Raw genomic sequence first — 23,092 nt, 5'->3', positions numbered from 1 at the left:
GCTCTCAACAACGGCTTCCCAGAGTCTCATCTGATCAAATCACAGAACACTTCTCAAAGTGAGCCCCAAAACAAAGCTACACATCAGGGCTTATATAGCCTTCTCCTGGCTCAGAGAATGTAACAACCTTATTGACCCACTGGCTAATCAAAAAGTATCTACTGAAAAACAAGCCTTCCACCCCAGGCTCCACTGCACTTTAACTTAGGGGCAGGGAAGATCTTAAAAATTTACATTCCCATTACATGGTGCAGGAGTGGAAGAGGGACCTTAAAGCTCATCTAGTATAATCTACTTTGACTCTCCTCCAATAGAAGACTTCAAACAAAAGGCTGGATAACCAGTCTCTTCAAACTCTGAGATTCTGTGATCTGGAGGTAGTCACACAGATAGTGAAGAAGCAGAATCAGGTTTGAACCAGGTCCTCTTGACTCTTAATGCACTTTCCATTTAAATATACTGCCACTATTAATAATATGGAGGAAATTTGAGGGAAAAAAAAATCTCTTTACATCAAGGACATAACTTTAAATGTAACCCCATCACCAACTACATTTCTATAGCACTTCACAAAACATTTGCCTCACAAAAACCCGTGAGGTAGGTGGCACAAATATTATTAAGCTCACTTTACAGATGAGTTAACTGCAGTCCAGCGGAATGAAATGTCTTTGCCCAAGATGCAGAGGTGCGATTTGAAAGCAGATCTTTTAATGCCAAATACACTGTCCCTGGGAGTTTAAGCATTCAACCTAATCTGCCATTATCTGGTCAATAATTACAGCATTACTTTAGAAATCAAAATTTTGCTGTAAGCCTTGATATTATATGAGCAATAATGAATATCTTTTAATTATTACTTTATTTATGTTTATATTAACTTATATCAGTACCACAAAAATGCAAAATACTTTTTTTCTATCACAAGTTTATTAGCACAATTATTTTAAAGCTGTACTTATCTTTTGGTGCAGAATTTTAATGCCATTTTTTTATACTTTAGTTTCTGGAGAAACTATCACATATGTTTCATTATGCTACAGATAAATCTTACTCAAATACAAAAGGCATTTTTTTTCCTCCTATGCAGCATTTTGTTTTCAAAGGGGAAGGGGGAGGAGTAAGCAATTAGATTAAAGAAAAACAATGAAAACTTTCAGACATGTACTATAACCTATTTACTCTAAGGAATAATTACCATGCACCTAGTAAGTACATAGATTTGTCCTAACCAGATGACCACTTGTCCAGATTATTTCTGAGGTTATTTCTATTCAGACAACTTATACGTGATGACCTCTAAGGAATGTGTCAACAGATAATGTGATTTTGTATAGAAAGAAATACTAAAGCACAGCCTTTACCAGAAAGGTTTACAATCTACTTTATTAGATAAAATAGATACACAAAAAAAGATTAAGTAATAATGCAGTATGTTGTGTCAAAATAAGAGGCAGGTACTATATATAATGCATATTATATATACTATTAAGTAACAATGCAATATGCTATTAAATGCCAAAGTAAGAGGGAGATATTACAAGACTTCAGAGAAGGAAGAGATCTAAAACGGAGCTAACAGTCAAAGACTAGCTTGTTGAGTAACTATAACTTGAGATGAAATATGAAAAGGTGAATGAGATCTGAAAGATTAATAGTATTTGGATAGGTGAAGATATGGGGCATTCCAGGTAAGAAAACCACATGAACAAAAGTTTGTTTTTTAAACTGGAAATGGAGTGTTTCACTTAACAGTAAGATTAGTATGGCTGGAATAGAGGATTTCTACTGAAAGTGTGTGGGGAAGGCAGATTACTGTGGGTTTTGAATGTCAAGCAAAGAACTTTAGACTTTATCTTGGAAACAAGAGGGAGTAAATGGAACTTTATAAGGAAAAAAGTAATAAATTTTGTGTCCATAAAGGAAAGAGTACTCTATTTAAAACAGCACTAGACTAGGAGTCTAAAGAATTAGGCTACAGGTCTAGCTCAGTAGATAATCTTGAAACCTTGGTTATGTTCCTTTACTCCTTCAGATGTCAAATTTCTGATCTATAAAATGAGAGGGGCTGAACTAGACAATATCTAAAGTTTCTTCTAGTCTTAAATTATATGATTCTATATTAGATGAATAGTGTATATCGAGTGATTCCAAAAAACAATATAATGAACAGTTCCTGCCCTTTAGGAGCTGGAAGCGGTGATGTACTGAATATACTGGGGGGGGGGGGAGGAGAAATAAAGGGAAATGAGATAAGATCAAGTAAAAGGCTACTGTAGTATCAACTGGCTAAAATTCATTTTATAGCAGTGAGAATGGGGAAAACAAAGAAAGACAAATTCAAAAACAATTTATAATTAAGTGATTGTGGCAGAGTACAAGAAAAGGTGGTGGATGTTGCTGAGAATCACAATTTTTAGGCCATCTATAAAAAGTAACTGTTGGTATTCTAAACATGAGATCTTTGTCCTATAAGCAATGAGTAGAAATACTACTGGAAGAACTGAATATTATTGAGAAATAAGGAAGTTCACTTAAACAGGATTGGTTCACAGTCCTACTTAGAAAGTGAAACAAAATAGTTGCTACAGTTGGTTTTACTTTGTGCCCAAAGACAATCAAGAAATATATCATGGGATGCTTGGTCATGATTAGTATAAGTAAAAGGAGTCTCATGAAAGTAACTGTAGCTTAAGTAGTAGCAACATGTTGTTCAAGATGAAAGGATAGAGAAATTCTACAAAGAACATGACAAGATACTCCAAATAAACTCAAGGTAGACTTTGATACTTGATAACTTCATGTAATGGTACAGGAGAGTATTGCAAAGAATGTAGGGAAATGTGGTTCAGGTTTAAGAAATGAAAGGGGCAATGGCCTAAAAGACCACTCACAAGTCCATACTATAAATACTTTAGAGAGAAGAGTTAAAAAAAAAAAAAAGCAATACAGAAACTTTGTTCTACTCAACATCAAAGAACTCTCCCTCATGTTCTATATCATACTTTTTCTTTCTTCAGCAAGAATTCACTTCCTGCTTTGTACTAACAAAAAAGATTTATGTGATAGCCACAGCAGCTGCCTGTATTTTCTCAACACATATTTGACTATGTAATTTGGTCAGTGAATTCTTGACAGGAAGGCTTAATAAAGATAGTCTCTTTCTATAAGTCTACAGTTATACATAGTTTTAGATTTTAGAGATGGCATCAGAGATAGCCTTAGCAAAGTTATCTGAATGGCATTAAAGACTTCAGCAAAAGTGTACCAATCATCCATTTTAGCCATCATGAGTAGCTTCTTGGGTGTGGGAGATGAGATAATGCCAGTATACTTACAGGCAGGGCTTAGGCACACCAGAACCGATTTAAAACACCTTACAGATGACCTTATAGGACAATGCAAGGAGTTTGCCAATCTTGTTCCCTCAAGAGTCATGCCAAAACAGGAATGATTAGTCAGCTTGGCTAATGTGATAGCATCAAATACGGCTATAGTCGCTTCTTAGAAGCATTTGACACCCAGACCAATATGGCAACTGTAGTCGTCAATGGCCACAAAAGCCTTTAAACTGGTACACTAGTACCAGGTCAATGAAGGCTCCAGGAATTCTAGAACTTCAGACTCCTTAATGGGCAGGGAGAATAATTAGCCCTCTTCCAAGGTTTTGATGATCACGTCCTTGACCAGTTAACCTTGTACTTTCCTCTTTGGTTCCCAAAGCCATGGTCCCAGCCTTGCCAATGGCCCTGAACTTGACCTAGGCCCACCTTCTGAAGTCACTGTGGAAGTCACCTTAAGTCTCCTAGGGGCCACCTGTTCCTCTTGAAGCACAGGTATTACCCAGCATTTGGTGCTCACTAGAAACAGAAACTATGAATTCTTTCTTCAAGAAGAAAATGTTACAAAGCTGAGTGGGTAAGAAACAACAAAAATGATAAAAATTAAATTGTATTTTAATAGACAGGAAATGTTGACATAGAAGTCAAATCAAATCAGTTGTCTGGATGGCATCTAACCATGAATTATATAGAGCAAAAGTCAAAACCAATATCAAATAAAGATGAGGACAAAACAGCACACAAATGCAACAATCTTGACTGGACCTATTCAAAACAACTGCTAATGCTAAAAATGGTAAATGAAAAAAAAGAAAAAATGAGGCAAAGATATTGAACTTCATTATCACCTACATTTCCTACAAAAATGTATTGACATAAAACAATAGCTACAAGGAAGAGTCAAAAAAGAGCTCAGAAACCACTTTTACTGACAAACACATGTACCTTACCAAACAGAAAGAAATGATGGCTAAGGGTAATACTAGTTTAAAACACAAATTGATTTGCAAAAAGAGAAAGATGGTAAAGACTAGGCAGTACAATTTAACAAAGCAATGAAAAAACATCTGAAATATAAATAAGACTACGGGACTGGCATGAGACCTATCTAAGCTATATAAAACCCAAACCATTATTGGTACTGGCAAAAGGACAACAAGTAATATGCCAATGTTTCCATTACCATCTATTGTTATCACTTACAGTAGACATTTCGAAACTAAAACCTCAATGTCAATATGCTACACTAGGAGGTAGAAATAGCACCAAAAGGGCAGGAACAGTGACTAAATCCCATCAAGTCAATGTAAAGGAAATCAAATCAGAACTGGAAGTGATAGAGCATTAAGATATTATTTTATATGATATCTCAAAAGAATGGGGAAAAAAAACCTGGACAAGTATTATTGCCTAAAAAAGGCAATAATTACTGACCTCACCTATTGCCTAGTCTCTCACTTTTATGAAATCTTAAGAATGAGCTACATACATAGATGACACCCTTGACGAAATTTAATAAACAGGCAGGATTTTACAAATTATTTACTTCTGAATGCCAGTCTTACAGTTTACATTTGACTGAAAAGTAATGAGAATACAAGATCTTCCTATGTTCACCGTCTATAGAAAAAACTCTTGACTCAGTAGAAGAAAACATAACCTAAAAAGTTCTCCTCTGTAAAGGAATCTGTATGAATATATTAAGATTAATGAAGATTATTAAATAAATGCAATTACATTTACTCTTTTAATATTAACATCATTGCAGGCAGGCATAAAAATATGATGCATACTTACTAAAGACGTTTGACATTGTTAAGAGGATACCTTGAGCAGAGTTCAAATGGAAGGAAAACTTTCTATGGATGAGGTTCTCCAGACATTATTATCTGCTGATTATATTCTGTTGGTTGCATCAAGCTCCAGAATATTGCAGGGCCTCCACAATAAAATGAGATTATTTAAAAGATTACCCCAATAATTCATATAGGAAAAACTAATGTTTAATGAAAATATTCAAATAGATTTGTAATCTCATCAATGTGGGTATACTCCCTTAAAAATGAAGACCACAATCTATTTATTCTTGACTCTAGAAATCACAGATTTAGAACTAGAAGGAACTTAATCTTATTTTGTCCATAATCTGTCATAAATTTGTCACAAAGAGTTCATCCAAATTTCTAAGAATTTGCATTGAAATCTTCTTACACTAGGAAAATACCAAAGATGTTTATCAGTTATCACTCATTTTAGCCACATGTCTAGTCAGCCTGCATTCTGTTTTGATCATGCACTTCTCTCATGAAATCCTTTAAATTGTTTTTAATAACCCCATGTTTGTAAGGTGCTGCAATCAGATCATAATTGCCATGTTCTTTGCCACTGCCCTTTAGATTATCCTGAAACTAAATAAATGAAAAATGCCCATTATCTTTACTTTAGCATGCATTTGGATGATCAGCCCATTCACTTAATAATACGCGTATATGGAGTAGGAGCTGAAGTGTTATATAATGGGAAAAAACCCCCCATTGGATTTTAAGTCAGATGACCGCAGTTTGAATCTAAGTCTGCCACTTATGATCTGAGTTTCTTCATATTAAAATTAAGAGAGAGAACACGATAGGTAAGGGAAAAATGATAAACAAAACAAACTCCAACTTCAGAGGGGGAAACTTGAAGTAGGGATTAAAAGGAAAAGAAAGAAAGCAAAATCTTGAATTCAGAGGTGGGGAAAGCGAGAGAAAAAGGGCTATGGAATAGAAACTGACCCATTCATTTACAGAACATGAGTATTAGGCAAAAGCTCTCTCCTTTACCACCTATCTTTTTTGTAAGAGGGAGTGGGAGTAAAGAGAAAAAAATACGACAAGATAAAGGGAAATTATTAAACATTAACAGTCATCATTAACAATTAAGAATATTGCTTTTGCGGGTTGGCGGGGCGTGAGGCAGCAGCACCATGAAGGCCTCGGGCACCCTGAGAGAGTATAAGGTAGTTGGGCGCTGCCTGCCCACTCCCAAGAGCCCGGTGCCGCCTCTTTATCGCATGCGGATCTTTGCTCCCAATCATGTGGTAGCGAAGTCCCGGTTCTGGTACTTCGTTTCCCAGCTGAAAAAGATGAAGAAGTCTTCTGGAGAAATCGTATACTGCGGACAGGTCTTTGAAAAGTCCCCTCTTAGAGTGAAGAACTTTGGCATCTGGCTGCGTTATGATTCCAGGAGTGGGACCCACAACATGTACAGGGAGTACAGGGACCTGACCACTGCTGGTGCCGTCACTCAGTGCTACCGAGATATGGGAGCCCGTCACCGTGCCCGGGCCTACTCTATTCAGATCATGAAAGTGGAAGAAATTCCTGCCAGCAAATGCCGTCGGCCCGCAGTCAAGCAGTTTCACGACTCCAAAATCAAGTTCCCTCTGCCCCACAGAGTTCTGCGTCGCCAGCACAAGCCACGCTTTACTACCAAGAGGCCCAACACCTTCTTCTGAGATTAGAGACAATGAGGCACCTGTTTGGTTTAAATAAATTTCTCAATTGGAAACCAAAAAAAAAAAAAAAAACAATTAAGAATATTAACGCAAAATTAACAATCATAACCTTGAACATGAATGGAAAGAAGTCATCCATAAAGCAAAAGAGGATAATAGAATCTATCAAATAAAGAATCCAATAATAATGTTGCTTACAAAAAACAGGTAAAACAAAGATTCATAGTTAAAATAAGGGGCTAGAGCAAAATGGATTTGATACAGATGAATGAAAAAAAGCAACAGCAGCAATAATGATTTAATAATACAAGGTTACAGTAAATACAAACATGAAAAAATAATATGCAGATATTATGCTTAAAGGTACATCTTTAAAAAAATATATGTACCAAAGAATATAACATCTAAATACTTAAAGAAAAAGGTAACTGAACTGCAGAAAGATAATAAAACTATGATAGAGGGAGATTTCAATGCATCCCTTTTAGACCTATACAAATTTCTGAAAAAGTAAAACAAGACAGAAGTAAAGGGCCTGAACAGATCTTGAGAAAAATTAGCAATGATAGCTCTCTGGCAAATACCAAATGGGACCAGAAAGGAGTTTTATACTCCTCATCCATATATATAGCACCTTTACAAAAAATGCAGAAAAACAGAAATACTAAACATATCACTAACCAAAGTGTGACAAAAATTATATTCAATAATGGGCTTTTGAAGAAAGAATTAAAATTAAATAAAGAATAAAGAACTCGATTTTTAAAAACTACGATCACACTCAATTTATAAAAGGAATATAGGGTAGGAAGATTAGAAACATAAACCATATTAATATAAACTTTATAGAAACTACATATTTATACCAGTAAGGTTTCTGACCAAATCCAACATCCATTTTTGCCTTTAAAAAAATTAGAAAGCAAAGAGATGGACTTTTCTTAATGAAGTAAACAGTCCATATCTAAATCCAAGCAAACACTATATGCAATGGGGATAAATGAGGCTTTTCCAAATAAGAGCAGGGATAAAGCAAGGATTCTCTTATTATCACCACTATTAATACAATGTTAGAAATGCTGGCCTTAACAATAAGTTAGAAAGGGAACTCAAGAAAATAAAAACAGGTAAATAGGAAACAAGACTATCACTTTTTGATAAGGGCACAGGTGTCAAACATGGAGTCTACAACACTTCCAAGTGTGATTTAAATATAATTGGGAAATATTTATTTTATTTTATTTTTTATTTTTTTTGAGCACAATTAGGGTTAAGTGACTTGCCCAAGGTCACACGGCTAATTTTTGTGTTAAGTGTCTGAGGCCGGATCCGAACCCAGGTCCCTCCTGACTCCAGGGCCGGTGCTTTATTCACTGTGCCACCTAGCCACCCCATTGGGAAATATTTTTAAAAATAAATAAAAGTATAATAAGATGTATATAATGTAAATTTTTTAATTAAACCAATATGTGCCCTTCAGGGATACTTATATATTGATTAGTAGCCTCCATTTCTCCTCAAGTTTGACACCAAAGGTTCAGGGAACCCTAAAAACATTTTTTTTAATTCAATGAAATACTAAATTCAGCCAAGTTGCATAATATAAAATAAATAGTTAGCTGATAAAAATTTCTTAAGCACTAATTGTGTGCCAGGCACTGTGCTAAGAGCCAGGGATACAAAAAGACAAGACAGTCCCTACCTTCAAGGCAATCATAATCTAAAGGGGCAGACAATGAGCAATTATGTATAAACAAGTTATATATAAGAAAAATAGAAAATTATTAAAAGAGGGAAGGCACTAGAATTAAGAGGGGATGGAAAAATTATCAGCATTCCTATATATTAAGAACAAAACCCAATGGTAAGAAAAAGAAATTACTTTTAGAATAACTACAGAATGTACATAAAAATATTATAGAATCTATCTGTAAAGACACACCCAAGGACTATATGAATTCAGCTATAAAACATTTCTTTGTAGAAATAAAGAATTAAATAAGTGGAGAAATATTCATTGCTCATGAAGTCAGCTGACTACTATAATAAAAATAACAATACTACATAAATTAATCTACATACTCAGTGCCATATTGAATTACCAAAGTATTATTTTATAGAGCTATGCAAAATAATAACAAAATTAATCTGGAAGAACAAAAGATCAAGAATCTTAAAGGAAATAATAAGGAAAGAAGGGGTTTTAGACCTACCAGATCTTAAATTAAGCAGTATTCTTCAAAATGATTTGATACCGGTGAGTGAACAGTCAATCTGTAACAGGCTAAGAATACAATATACAGAAGCAAACAAAACACAGTAGTATAACGTTCCATAAACTCAAAGACTCCAGCTACTAAGATAAGGAATCATTATTTGACAAAAACTGTTGGAGAAATTAGAAAGCAGTCTGGCAGAAATTATAAGAGATTACTATCTCATACAATATACCAAGATAAACTCGAAATGGATACATGACTTGGACATAAAATGTGACATCATAAGCAAATTAAGAGTCACATGGAAGAAATTACCTTTTAGATCTAAGGATTAAAGAAGAGTGCATGATCCCCCCCGGTCCCCTCCCCCAAAAAAGACAGTAAGGATCACAGAGGATAAAATGGATAACTATGATCATATAAAATTTTAAAGTTTTTTCATAAAATTATTGTAGTTAAAATGGCAAACAAGTAACAGGGAAAAATCTTTGCAGCAAGTTTCTCTTTGTAAAGGTTTCAGATCTAAGATATATAAGGAACTTAATTATATTTATAATGAGTCATTCATTAAGAGGTATAAACAGGTAATTTTCAAAAAAAGATATCCAAAGTTTCAACAACCATAGTTAAAAATGTTCCAAAATACTAAAAATTAATAAGATACAAATTAAAGCAGTTCTCAGCTTCCACTTCATACTCATCAGATTGACCAAGATGACAATTGAGGAAATTATAAATGTAAGAGGGGTTTCAGGAAAACAAATATATTAATTCACTATTGGTGGAATTGTGAATTCATCTAGCCATTCTACAATGGAAAGGGAAAGAAAACAAATGGAAAAATAATAAAGTTAAATTTCATAAAAATGAAGGGGCTGGGCTAGCTGACCTCTAAAGCTGACTCCAGCTTTAAATATAGCATCACATGACAATGTGTTGATCCCAAAACTGAACAGGAGGAAGAGAGCAGACTGAATTTCATATGGAAATTATATAGCCCTTCATAACCTGGTCCCTTGTTACCTTTCCAGTCTCCTACACCTTTACTTCCTTTTCAAGTACTCTGTGAAAAAGTGACACTGGCCTTCTTTCTGATCTTCACACAACACATTCCCATCTCCCAAAACCATGCACTTTCACTGACTGTCCCACATACCTAGAATTCTTTGTCTTGGGGTGGCCAGGTAGCACAGTAAGTAAGAGCTGTCCAGATGACCTGGGATCCAATCCGGGCTCAGACACTTAGAACCCACCTAGAAACACCTGACCGTGTAACCTTGAGCAAGTTACTTAACTCCAATTGCTTAGGGGTAGCCAGGTGGCTCAATGAGCAAGAGCACCGGCCCCAGAGTTAGGATGACCTGGGATCGAATCTGAGCTCAGATGCTTACCACCACACCCAGAAATAACTGGCTGTGTAACCTTGAGCAAGTTACTTAACCCTAACTGCTTTTTTTTCTTTAAAAAAAAAAAAAAGAATTCTTTGTCTTCATGTCTATCTCCCAGCTTCCCCTGTTTCTTTCAAATCTCAGCTAAAATCCCACCTTCTGCAAGAAGTCTTTCCAGATACTCCTTAAGGGTAATAACTTCCCTCTGCTGATTATCTCCAATTTATCCTGTATATATCCTGTTTTTAGATCGTCTCTCCCATCACATTATAAACTCCTTGAGAATTTTTTTTTGAAGTTTTTGAAAAAGTTTTGAAAGTGGATTGTTTTGAAATTTGTTGCTTTTTGCCATTCTTTGTCTCTTCAACACTTAGTACAGGGTGGCACAAAGTAAGCACTTAATAAATGCTCTTTGACCATTATTTTTTTTTAAAGCAATTGGGGTTAAGTAACTTGCTCAAGGTTACACAGCCAGGTGTTTCTGGGTGGGTGCTAAGTATCTGAGCCCGGATTTGATCCTAGGTCTCCCGAATCTGGGGCCAGTACTCTTACGCACTGCACCACCTGGACTTCCCTTTTTGACTATTTTCAATGACCTTAAGCTGCTACCCAGTACAAAAACCCATCATTTTTTTAAATATAAATTTTTTCATGATGAATCCAAATGGTTGCAAATCACAGAATACCAAATAATCCAAAGAGCAATCAAAAGATGCATGACAAATTTGAGTACATTGTAGCAACAATTCCAATGATAACCTAACATGCTAGGTCATACATATGTAGTAAGCAGCAGGACTAGCACCTGAATCCACAATCCATCCACTGTATCCAGCTACTCACTAAGTCCTCAAGCATATAGTTTAAGACTGATATTTGTACCTTCAATTAACATTTACATATCAAATAATTATTGTTTGAAACAATAAATGCCATAGAAAACTGAAATTTAAGACTTTAAACCTATCACTATGAGAAAAGGAAGGCTGAAGAACCCTCTAAGTTCACCAGATAAGGGGTGTTAGCCCTTGGATCTAGAAATGTCTAAAAATAGCTCTGGCATGTCCAAAACAGTTCTGAATCACCACTAGGTTGGTTTGGGGCCCTCATGTAGAGTTAAGGGTTTTGTTTTGTTTTGTTTTGTTCAGCAGAACTGAGATCACTTGGGTACCAGTTTGAACAATTTAAGAGGAGAAAAAAATAACAGTGAAGAAAAGAAAGAAAAGCTCAGCTCCAACTTAAGAAGGACTGAATTAGCTGAAGAAACTGATGAGGCAATTTAAATTATTCAAAGGAATTCATGGGCATGTAGCAGCAAGCACCCCAAGCAAGTCCTCAGGGTTTGCTGCTACCACAGGTTCTTGGACCTGTTTTGTTAAAGGAAAGCAACTCAAAATGGGTTAACAAGCTTATTTTAATCAGTCAGACATATATCGTTGACCTTGTTCAGGGGAAAAAGGTCAGCACCCCAAACTTCAAAATATACAGACAGAATTATCAAGACATTAACAGATCAAGTAGACAGCTTTCCAAACTGTCCAACCATTACATCCATACCCAGACAACATCTGGGTTTCCACATCTGGGTTTTTCAAAGCCGGGGGACTCTCAACAACGGCTTCCCAGAATTCAGATCAAATCACAGAACACTTCTTAAAGTGAGTCCCAAACAAAGCTACACATCAGGGCTTATATAGCCTTCTCCTGGCTCAGAGAATGTAACAACCTTATTGACTCACTGGCCAATCAAGAAGTATCTACTGAAAAACAATCCTCCCTCCCCAGACTTCAGGTGCATTTTAGCCTAGGGGCAGGGAAGATCTTCCAAATTTGCATTCCCATTACAGGGCATGGAAAGGATTAGAAACATAGCCAGTAAGTAAGGTCTATGTTCAAAAGCTGGGAGTATTCTCTTTTTTGGTACAACACATAAAACTCTTTCTTTACCTTAACCATAATGAATTCCATAAAATTCAAGTATTAGATTGAGAAACAGGTTGATTTTTTTGCTTCACTTACAAATGTTTTATTATTAAAGACTAAGGGCTTATTAAAGCATCCCGCTATTTGGATAAGTGACTTACCCTATCCCCACTTCATTTTTTGAGCAATTAAGCTTAAAAACTAATAACGTGAATATTAATATTATTAAAAAATTCAGTTGTAAATATACAAATATTATCTAATGCTAACTAGCACACTACTTAATGTGAACATTTTTAGAATTTATATGTAGTTTAAAAGGAAATGTTCTCAAACTACAATTAAGAAAGATTCATAAAAGAATTTTATTTACTTCTTAGACACTTGCTCTAAGGTGAAAAGGAGCTGAAATGGATACACATTGAACTGTCCACCCGTAAGTGCTCAAGGACTTCAACAGAGCCTCAGGGTACTGCTTTTCCTGCTAGCATGTTCTCAGGTCCATGGTGACACATTCAAATCCTTTTCTTCTCTAAGTCTTAATGTATTTGACTAACAGCACTGCTACAATAAGTTAAGAGTGGAAACTTCTGGTGAGAAGAGTGGAAATTTCTGGAAACAGGATGCTGGCTGCTAATGTAAAAGAAGGAATATAAAATTTAGATGCCTTTCCATTTAGGAGTGAGACTGGTCCTGTCTTGCTATGACCAAAAGTGAAGTATGAAATATTACTCACAGCTTCAAAGGAAGTAGTGTAATGTAAAGAACTTTGGGGTCAAATAATCACATCCAACCTCAGGGCACTAAGTTGGTACTTGTGGGACTTCAGTGAACATATTTATGCTCCAAAGTTTTCAGTTTCCTCATCCGTAATATAAGAGGGTAAGCCTAGATAGCCTTTTGGGTCCCTTTCTTTTCATCTCTAATGAAAATTAATAATTAATGAATTATACTTCTATTTACACCTCTATTCCCCAAATTATTTAAAGAACTTTTGTTCTTATCAAATGAAAATATTTTCATTTCACAAGTACAATGTGCTCTCATACATCTCATTTCCTACAAGGGGTTTATGTGCTAACAGTATAATCAAAAAAGAATTAACTACTTAAATAATAAGTCCTAAGTATGGTCATGAACAAAGCAATAATCCATGACTTTGCTTCAAAATATGGCAACTGGGGTTTTTTTTAAGTGAAATATATATATTTGTAATATAATGCCAAAAGAAAGGCAACTTCCCTATGTTCAGAATACCAGCATAGGTGCTCTCCATTTTATTCAGTAACAAACCCAGAACAGAGAAGATCAAAACATGACATCATTCAAAATACAGCATTTACTAAGTGTGATTAAATAATCTCCAAGTACTACCCCACCCCAGGACCTTCCAATCATTCAATCAATTACAAAGTCCCTGTTCTAAATACTACTCCACCCCTAGGCTATACCTTCATTTGGTCCAGCACAAAACCCCTCTTCTCAAATGGAGATTAGTTTCCAAACATAGGTAAAGTACCTTCATTTGTCAATCACAGAGCACAATAAGGTCAAAAGTTCCCCACCCCTGGATCACAATTGAATCTACCCCAGAGTTACATCAAGTTTAAACACAGCACTTAATACCCAAATGGAGGTCTTTTCTTCATCTTGACGTGAGGCAAGTTCTCAGCAATCTTAGTTCCTGGGGAGACAAGGCTTAGCAAGGCCATGAGATACATTGCCAGTCCCTTCATGAATTCATCCTCTGTCTGTAGAACAGTCCTAGAACCCCTGAACACATTAGCAAAGCCCTCTCCCAGGATTTCTGTAAACATACAACAAGAAAATCCTTCTTCAGGGCTTCTGAACCAACAGAAAGGTTCCCAGACCCCTGCAACAACAGCACTGTCCTTCACCAGTGGACAGTATTCATTCTGTCTGCAGGACAGTCTCCAGACCCCTGCAACAATGGCACTGTCCTTCACCAGTGGACAGTATTCACTCTCTGTCTGCAGGACAGTCCCAGGGCTTCTTAGCCAAAAGCCAGGTTCCAGGACTTCTTCAACAACAGGACTGTCTTTCACCAGTGGACAAATCTGGCAAAACAACATCAAAACAGACAAAGTACCAGCAAAACAGCCATGTCTCCTCAGTCCTTGGTAGCTCAAGGGGCAGGTCTCAAAAGTCCAGGGCAATTCAAAGTGGCCACCAGCAATTCTCTTAGTCTCTCTCTCTCCACGAGGTGCTGCTTCCAAAAAGATCTTCTGCCTCTCTCTTATCTCTCCAAATCTACATCACCAGCTCCTCCCAGTTCAGGACTTTCTTTTCACATCAACAAGTCCATCCCACAGGTGGGATTAAACAAGCTCTGGGTTTTAACACAATCAATTTGAAAACCAAGCCAATACAGGGGAATCTTTAATTGCCATTACTATCACAATATTAAAGTGCAGAATCTTTAAAGAAGGAAGGGAAGAAGCATTTCTTAAGCTCCTACTAGCATGAACAATGCTAAATACTTTACAAACATTATCTCAGCTGATCCTTACAACAACCCTGGGAAGTAGGCACTACTATTATCTCCAGTTTACAGATAAAGAAATTCAGGCAGACAGAGCTTAAATGACTTTCCCAGGGTCATACTGCTAATAGGTCTTTATGACTCCAGGCAAAAGTTCTATCAAATGCACAATCTAGCTGAACAGCCAGCAGAACACTCCAAATCCTACATTATATCTGGATTTTCAATAACAAGGGAAGTTTAGTCTCATCAGTGTGTGATCAGGAATTTTACTATCATTGCACATGCATCTTCTACTCCTAGATTTCAAAAAAAATGCAAAGCAGTTCAAATGTCCCTGATTTTGATTACACTTCTGCTTCTAAGAAAAAAAAAATGGACCTAAATCAGCTTAAGGTATTTTCTAGTAACAATTTCCATAGAACACACACACACACACCCTGTATTAATTGTTTTTCCTAGACTCCTTTTTTCCTTTTAATCTTTCATTTTATTTAATTTTTCAATTAATGATATATCTTTGCTCCAAAAACACAGCTGAGTATGGTTGGCCTGGCAAAGAAAATATAAACATTTCTTTAACGAGCACTTAAAAAATCAGTGACAAAAGTCCAAGAAACTAAATACGACTGCAGAATAGAAGAAATAAAAAAGACAAAAGAAGAGCCTTCTCCATTCTAACAACACACAACTTACTGCTATAGTGTTTTCAAGTTTAGAAAATGTTTTCCCTACAACTAGAAAACAGTGCGTGATAATTTCCATTTCACAGGTGAGGAAAAGTGAGACTGAGAAAGCTAAAATGACTTGTCCAAGTTTACAAGATATCAAGTGATAGAGCTAAGATCCAAATCCTAGTCTTTCCATCTCTAATTCAGAACTCTTTTCCCTATACCATCTTGGTTTTTTAACTGTGCTTTAGGCAGTTTCATTTAATCACATAAGGTAAATAACAATAACATTCTCCTTAACCCATTTAACAAGGAACATAAATTCCAAACACTAATCTACTTCTACATTCCTTTAAACCTTAATCTTCTGATACTACCATGTTTCCCTTTCTTGACAAAGTAAAATGCAGGTGTTCAGTATAATAATTGTTACTTTCACTTCACTCATCTATAGGCTAAAGAAAATTTTACCTCCTGCCTAAACTGTTACTAATAGCACAGTAAGGTGAAAAATAATAGTTAAACCAAGTGATCAAACAGCTTCATCCACTTTGGAGTTTCCCATCCCACAAAAGTTAGAACCATTCTAAATAAATTATAGTATCCTAAGGAAGCAACTAAAAAGATCATCATTTTATAAATGAGCATTACAATTTATGAACCCCTTGTGTGTGGATAGATGGATAGATCAACCAATAGATGGATAAACAGATAGACCTTCTCCCAAAGAAAGAAAAATTATTCTTTATACTTACTAAATTGGGCAGATACCATGGCACAGCAAAAAGAGAGTTGGACCTGAAGCCAGGAAGAGCTGAGTTCAAGTTCCAGCCTTTGACACATATCTCTTCCTAACTCTGGGCAAGTCTTTTACTATTTCAGAGCTCTAGGCATCTCTCCAAGATCCTAAATGGCAGAAAAGATGCCAACCTGCAAAGTTCCCTCATCTTTAGGAGTTCCCTATGCTAATTGAATCATAAACCAGTCCCTAGTCCACATTACTCACTTGGTAGAAAATATTCATCCTGCGCAAAGTTATTTGCAAGGCTGATTTCTAATACAGTCCTCAGTTTCCTGGCAGAAACCGAACCTATATAAAAAGGCAATACCCAGTCTAATAAGCCTAGAGTCAAGTGCTTCCTGGACTTCCTCTTTAAAATCTTTCATTTTATTTTTCAATTAACAAGCATCAATCAGCAAGCGTTATTTTTTTCTCCCCATCTCTTCAACTCAATAGAAATAAAAATAAACCTTTGTAACAAATTTGCATAGTTAAGCAAAATAAATCTCCACACTGTCCATGTCCAAAAATGAATGTTTCATTCTGCTTCTTGAATCCAACATCTTTCTGTCAAGACACAGATAGTATGGATCATAGTCTACTTCATACCTGCACAACTTGGCTGTGGACAGGGGTCAAAATTAAAATAGGCTAAATTTCTTGGGCTGCAGATAGTTTTTTTTTTTTGCAGTTCACTTTCCAAGTAAAGGTATAATTGATGATTAAATTATTTTGCAAATAAACCATGTTTAAAAAGGGAAAAATTCAATTAATTACACTTATAATGGTTGGTTGCCACACATCACCTGACAAACAGGAGAGAGTATGCAGTGGCAACCCACCCACCAAATTACACAACCAATACAACTGTGACTAGTGGAAGGCGGGTTAAGTGTGGCATGGACAAAGCACTCATCACATCTTTACTTTCTTTTACATCCTCTACAGGTGGGCCCCAAGTGGCCGTAGGGCTGTATGTTGTGCTGGCACAGTCTATGAGAATCACCATAAGCCACTGCAATTGTATTGTTAAGAGTTCCTGGGGTGGCAGATGATATGATAATATACTTGGAGGATCCTAGAGAATCAAGTAAAAAAAGACTTGAGACAATAAATTTGGCAAAGTTGCAGGATAAAAAATAAACCTACATAAATCCTTGGCATTCCTGTATATTTCTAATGAAATTCAACAGCAAGAGATAGAAAGAGAAAACCCATTTAAAGTTACTGTAGACATTACAAAATATTTGGGAATCTACCTGCCAAAACAAACCCAAGACCTATATGGCCACAACTACAAAACATTTTTCACACAAATAAAGTCAGATCTAACTAATTGGAAAAATATCATTTGCTCGTGGCTGAGTCGAGCTAACATAATAAAAACGACAATTTTACCTAAATTAAATTATATATTTAGTGCCATACCAATCAATTTACCAAAAAACTACTTTATAGAGCTAGAAAAAATAGTAACAAAATTCATTTGGAAGAAAAAATGGTCCAGAATATCAAGGGAAATAATGAAAAGAAATGCTAGGGAAGGTGGACTAGCTATACCAGATTTTAATCTGTATTATAAAGCAGCAGTCATCAAAACTAATTGATACTGGCTGAGGAATAGAGTAGTGGACCAATGAAATAGAATGGGCACACAAGACTCAGCAGTCAATGACTATAGTAATCTATTGTTGGATAAACCCAAAGACCCCAGTTTTAGGGATAAGAACTCACTATTTGACAAACACTGCTGGAAAAACTGGAATATAGTATGGCAGAAACTGGGTATAGACCATTATCTAACACCACATACCAAAATCAAGTCTAAGTGGGTGCATGATCTAGGTATAAAGGTTTATACTATAAGCAATCTGAAAAAGCAAGGAATAGTTTACCTGTTCTGGTGTAAGGATTATGGGATTTAAAGATCTTCCATGCTGCATTGGACTTGCTGATGTAGCAGGAAGGGGTGGGGCAAGAAGAAACGGAAGTCAAGCTAGAGTTCCTGCAGTGACTGGGAGTGGCAGAGAAAGCGGCAGCAGGAGCAGCAGAGGCAGTGGCAGTGGTAGTGCCGAGGTGGAGGTGGAGGCGCGAATCCCTTTTTGAGGCAGCCAGAATTTCTGCTAAGGACTCCTGCTGAGGACTGCCAGGGGCCGGAGCTGCTAGGAGCACACTTCCTGGACACTGAGTAGTTGCTGTGAGTGGGGAGAGGAGGACCTTTGCCTGAGGTAGCCTGTTCTGTTTTAAAGGCTTGAGAATGTGGGTGCTTTCTACTTTATCTATCTGTGCCAATTTCATAAGTACTCTGATGGCTTTGACTTTCTGGTTTTGGGACTCAGACATTTGGTATTTTAATAAAAGTTCTAGCTTTATCCCCTGTATAGAGAGCCTGTATATTTTGTGATTAATAACCACATCAATATATTTATAATTGCCATAGGCATTGTGAATATTGCATTGCTGATACATCTGGGAAAGCAAGGAATAGTTTACCTGTCAGATTTGTAGAGAGGGGAAGACTTTATGACCAAACAAGAATTAGAGAGCATTATAAAATGCAAAATGGATAATTTTGATTACATTAAATTGAAAAGCTTCTGTACAAACAAAGCCAGTGTAACCAAGATTAAGAGGGAAGTGCGAAATTGGGAAAGAATTTTTACAATCTATGTCTCTGATAAAGCACTCATTTCCAAAATATACAGAGAATTGAGTCAAATCTGTAAGAATACAAGTCATTCCCCAACTGATAAATGGTCAAAGGATATGAACAGGCAGTTTTCAGAGTAAGAAATTAAAGATATCTATAAGCATATGAAAAAATGCTCTAAATCACTATTGATAAGAGAAATGCAAATCAAAACAATTCTAAGGTACCACATCTCACTAATCAGATTACCTAAGATGACAAAACAAGAAAATGACAAATGCTGGAGAGGATGTGGGCAAATTGGAACACTAATGCATTGCTGGTGGAGTTGTGAACTGATCCAACCTTTCTGGAGAGCAACCTGGAATTATGCCTAAAGGGCTATAAATAATTTCATACCCTTTGACCCAGCAAGACTACTTCTAGGGCTGTATCCCAAAGAGATCATAGAAGTGGGAGGAAGACCCATATGTACAAAAATATTTATAGCAGCTCTTTTTGTGGTGGCAAAGAATTGGAAATTAAGCGGGTGCCTGTCAATTGGGGAATGGCTGAAAAAGTTGTGGTGTATGCATGTAATAGAATACTATTGTGCTATAAGAAATGAGGAGCAGATGGACTTCATATTTACCTGGAGGGGCTTATACGAACTGATGCTGAGTGAGAAAAATAGAGTTAGGAGAAATTTGTGCACAATTACAGACACAACATATGTGTGACAACCAACTTTGATAGACTGGACTCTTCTTAGCAATGCAGTATTATAAGTCAATCCCAAAAGACTCATGATGGAGAGAGATGTCTACATCCAGAGAAAGATCTAGAAAGAACTGAGTTTGAATGCAGACTGAAGCAAACTACCTGCTCTCTTTCTTTTTCTTGTTTGGCTTTGTTTCCTCTTTCCCATTTTTCATTCCATCTGATACAATTCGTCTTTATAACCTGACTAATGTCTAATGTGAAAGTATTTGGAGATCCTATACTTGATTGTGTGCCGTCATGGGCGGGGGGGGGGAGCGGGGGGAGAGAAAATTTGAAACTCAAGTAATTGTGGAATTGAATCTTGTAAACTAAAAGTAAACAAACAAATTAATAAAGACCAAAAAAAATAATAAAAAAAAAAGTTCCTAGGGTGGGTGGGTGGCACAGTAAATAGAGCACCGACCCTGTAGTCAGGAGGACCTGAGTTCAAATTCGACCTCAGACACCAAACACTTAATAGCCATGTGACCTTGGGGAAGTTACTTAACCCCAACTGCCCTGCCTTCCCTCCTCCAAAAAGAAAAAGAAAAAAAAGAGTTCCTAAGTCTATATAAGTCATTGCAATTGTATTATTCAGAGTTCTTAAATCTATGAAAGTTGTTTACCTAGACTCCTCAAAAAAATACTATTTCTTTTTAAAGTCCCATTCCCACCTATCTTGCCCCCTATGAAAAGAGAACTATGAAGCAAAATATTATTCATGTACTTTAATTTTCCTCAGTCTTCTCTTATGTAGGTGAAATAATCCAAATTCCTTTAGCATTAGACCAAAGGATCAAAGTGTTCCCAGAGTAGAAGTCATACTCACATGATAATTCCTTAGAACCTACCAAAGGTTCAAGACTGACTAGAACTACATATCGGGACAAAATCTAACAAAACAATATTTCCATTATTTTACCAACTTAAAAAACAAAAGGTCTGGGGGCAGCTAGGTGGCGCAGTGAATAGAGCACCGGCCCTGGAGTTAGGAGGACCTGAGTTCAAATGCGCCCTCAGACACTTAACACAAAAACCTAGCTGTATGACCTTGGATAAGTCACTTAACCCCAACTGCCCTACCTTCCCCCTCCAAAAAAAGCAAAACAAAAACAAAACAAAAAACCAAAATCAACCAACCAAACAAAAAACCAATAGGTCCTAATGACAAGGCTTTGGAACTTATGAAACTTGGGTTTATAGGAACTAAGTCACTAGCATAGGAAAATGGGGAGAAAAGTAGTCATTTTATAAAAAGCAAGGTGGATAAGAAGACAGTGAAGGTAGTCAGCTAAATTTCAATTCCTGGAAAAGGACTAGATTAATTTGCATATACAAAAGAAAGAATGCTAGCACTCTTTAGTACCTTGGTAATTTCATAATTTTGCCTGTTGGGGCACTATTCCCTTGATACAAATCAAAATCATTTATGGTTTTATAAAAGTAACCAATTTATTTCAACTCAACATTTAGTAAGCTCCCACTATTAAGTACACAGTGCTAAGCACTAGGAGAGAGAAAAAGATATCTACCAAAATAAAATCTAATGAGATACCACACATATACAAATAATAACAATAATGAAAGAACATGAAGTATAAATAATATAATAAAAATAAATACTAAAAAAGGAATAAAGCTCAAATTAACAATGATTTTTTAAAAACAAGGAAGAAATACAATGTACTTTCCTCAAAACAACACTGTGAGATAATATTAGAAATACTGTAAACCACATTTTTGTTGTTGTTGAGTTGTTTCAGTCCTATTCGACACTTCATGACCTATATGGGGTTTTCTTGGCAAAGACAGTGCAGTGCTTTGCCATTTCCTTCTCCAGTTCATTTTATAGATGAGGAACTGAGGCAACGAGGGTTAAATGACTTACCCAGAGTCATACATCTAATAAGTGTCTGAGGCTAGATAGGAATTCACAAAGATGAGTCTTCCTGACTCCAGACCTGTCACTATCCTCTGCGCCACCTAGCTGCCCACATTTTACAGATGAGAAAATAGAGAACGCATATATTATACAGCTAGCGTCAGAGCCAGGACTCAAACCCAGAGTTTCCAACTAAGCTCAGTGTAAATAAGTACAACTAAGTACTATATTATATCAGATAGTCGGAGTGTTTTTTCATCCATAGGAGAAGAAGGAAAAATTACTTCTGATTAGGAGGAGGTACATGAACAAAATCTTTACAAATTTAATCACCATAACCTCATGTTTTCATTCAAGATTACTAACACTATTCAAAATATCAGGGTTATTAACTATTTAACCTGAAAAATAAACATGCCCAGACATTTTATGTCTCCTTGAAGTGATTAAAATCCTCACCTACAAATACTAAATTTCATTTTTCTACTTAAACTTCCCATCTTTCCTCCTGCCTCCCAAGGTCTATTAAAAAAAAAAAAAAAAAAAGAAACTTCTTATCAAAAAGATAAGATCTCTTCCTTTCTTGGCATTAAGCCTATCAAAACTTTGTGAACACCACCTATCAAGATCCTGTTTAGCTGAAACTCCAGCCCAAGTATCTTCTATGACTTCCTCTCATTTCTTATCTCCTATGTTTCACTTTTGCTCTCTCCAAATGTTATCATCAGAGTTCTTCCAAGTTCACTTACTTTCCTTCAGTACTCTCCTAGGAAACCTTTCTTCTCAAAATGAACCCTAAGATATGACTTAATAGTAGACTGGTCACAGTCATTAACTTTACAAACATTTTACTGTATAAAATAGTATGCTAGGGGCTTTGGAGATAATAACCTTTAGAAAAGTTAGTCTCTGCCCATATAGAGTGGTAAATCTATATGGGATAAGAGGGACTAGGGAAGAAGATATATTGGTGACTGTAATATAGGATAACAAGTAATAAATGCATTATGGAATTAACTGCAAAATAAAGTACTATGTGAGAATATATAAGAAAAGAGACCAATAACAGAAATGACAGGAGAACTGGGGAAGGCTTAATGTAAAAAGTGATACTTAAGTTGAGTTTAAAAGATAGAAATATAGAGGAATTCAACAAGGGAGGGGTGGAAGAGGACATTTCATGCATGGAGACCAACATGAGCAAAGACAGAGTGTCTGGAAAGTGTAATTCAAGTTTAAAGGGAAAGAAAGTCATCTACTTGGCAGAAATGTGGTTTATGGAGAAGGGAATACCATGAGATAAACAGTCAGTCAACAAATATTTATTAAGTGCCTATCATGTGCCAAGCACTGTGCTAAGTGCTGAATACATAAAGGAAGGGAAAAGACAGCTAGAAAGATTGGGGGGGGGAGGTGAGGGAGCTAGAAGGGGAAGAATTCTAAAGGTTTTGAATGCCAAACAGAAGTTTATATTTGATCCTAGAGATAATAGGGAAT

At 36.1% G+C, this 23,092-nt stretch overlaps 1 protein-coding gene and 1 pseudogene across 2 annotated transcripts in view; one reads left to right on the top strand and one right to left on the bottom strand.

Annotated features, from left to right (window-relative positions):
• Window positions 1-23,092, bottom strand: part of LRP12 (LDL receptor related protein 12) — a 142,727-nt gene that overhangs the window by 102,509 nt on the left and 17,126 nt on the right. The gene's annotated exons all lie outside the window — the stretch shown is intronic.
• On the top strand, window positions 6,238-6,919 carry LOC138156115 (large ribosomal subunit protein eL20 pseudogene; annotated as a pseudogene).

Source organism: Petaurus breviceps, unplaced genomic scaffold, assembly GCF_028583685.1.
Source record: "Petaurus breviceps papuanus isolate PSGF00001 unplaced genomic scaffold, PetGlider_PUasm1.0 98, whole genome shotgun sequence".
In the NCBI taxonomy this organism is placed as follows: domain Eukaryota; kingdom Metazoa; phylum Chordata; class Mammalia; order Diprotodontia; family Petauridae; genus Petaurus; species Petaurus breviceps.
The sequence above is the reverse complement of the archived record's forward strand: the minus strand, read 5'-3'. Positions and strand labels throughout refer to the sequence as shown.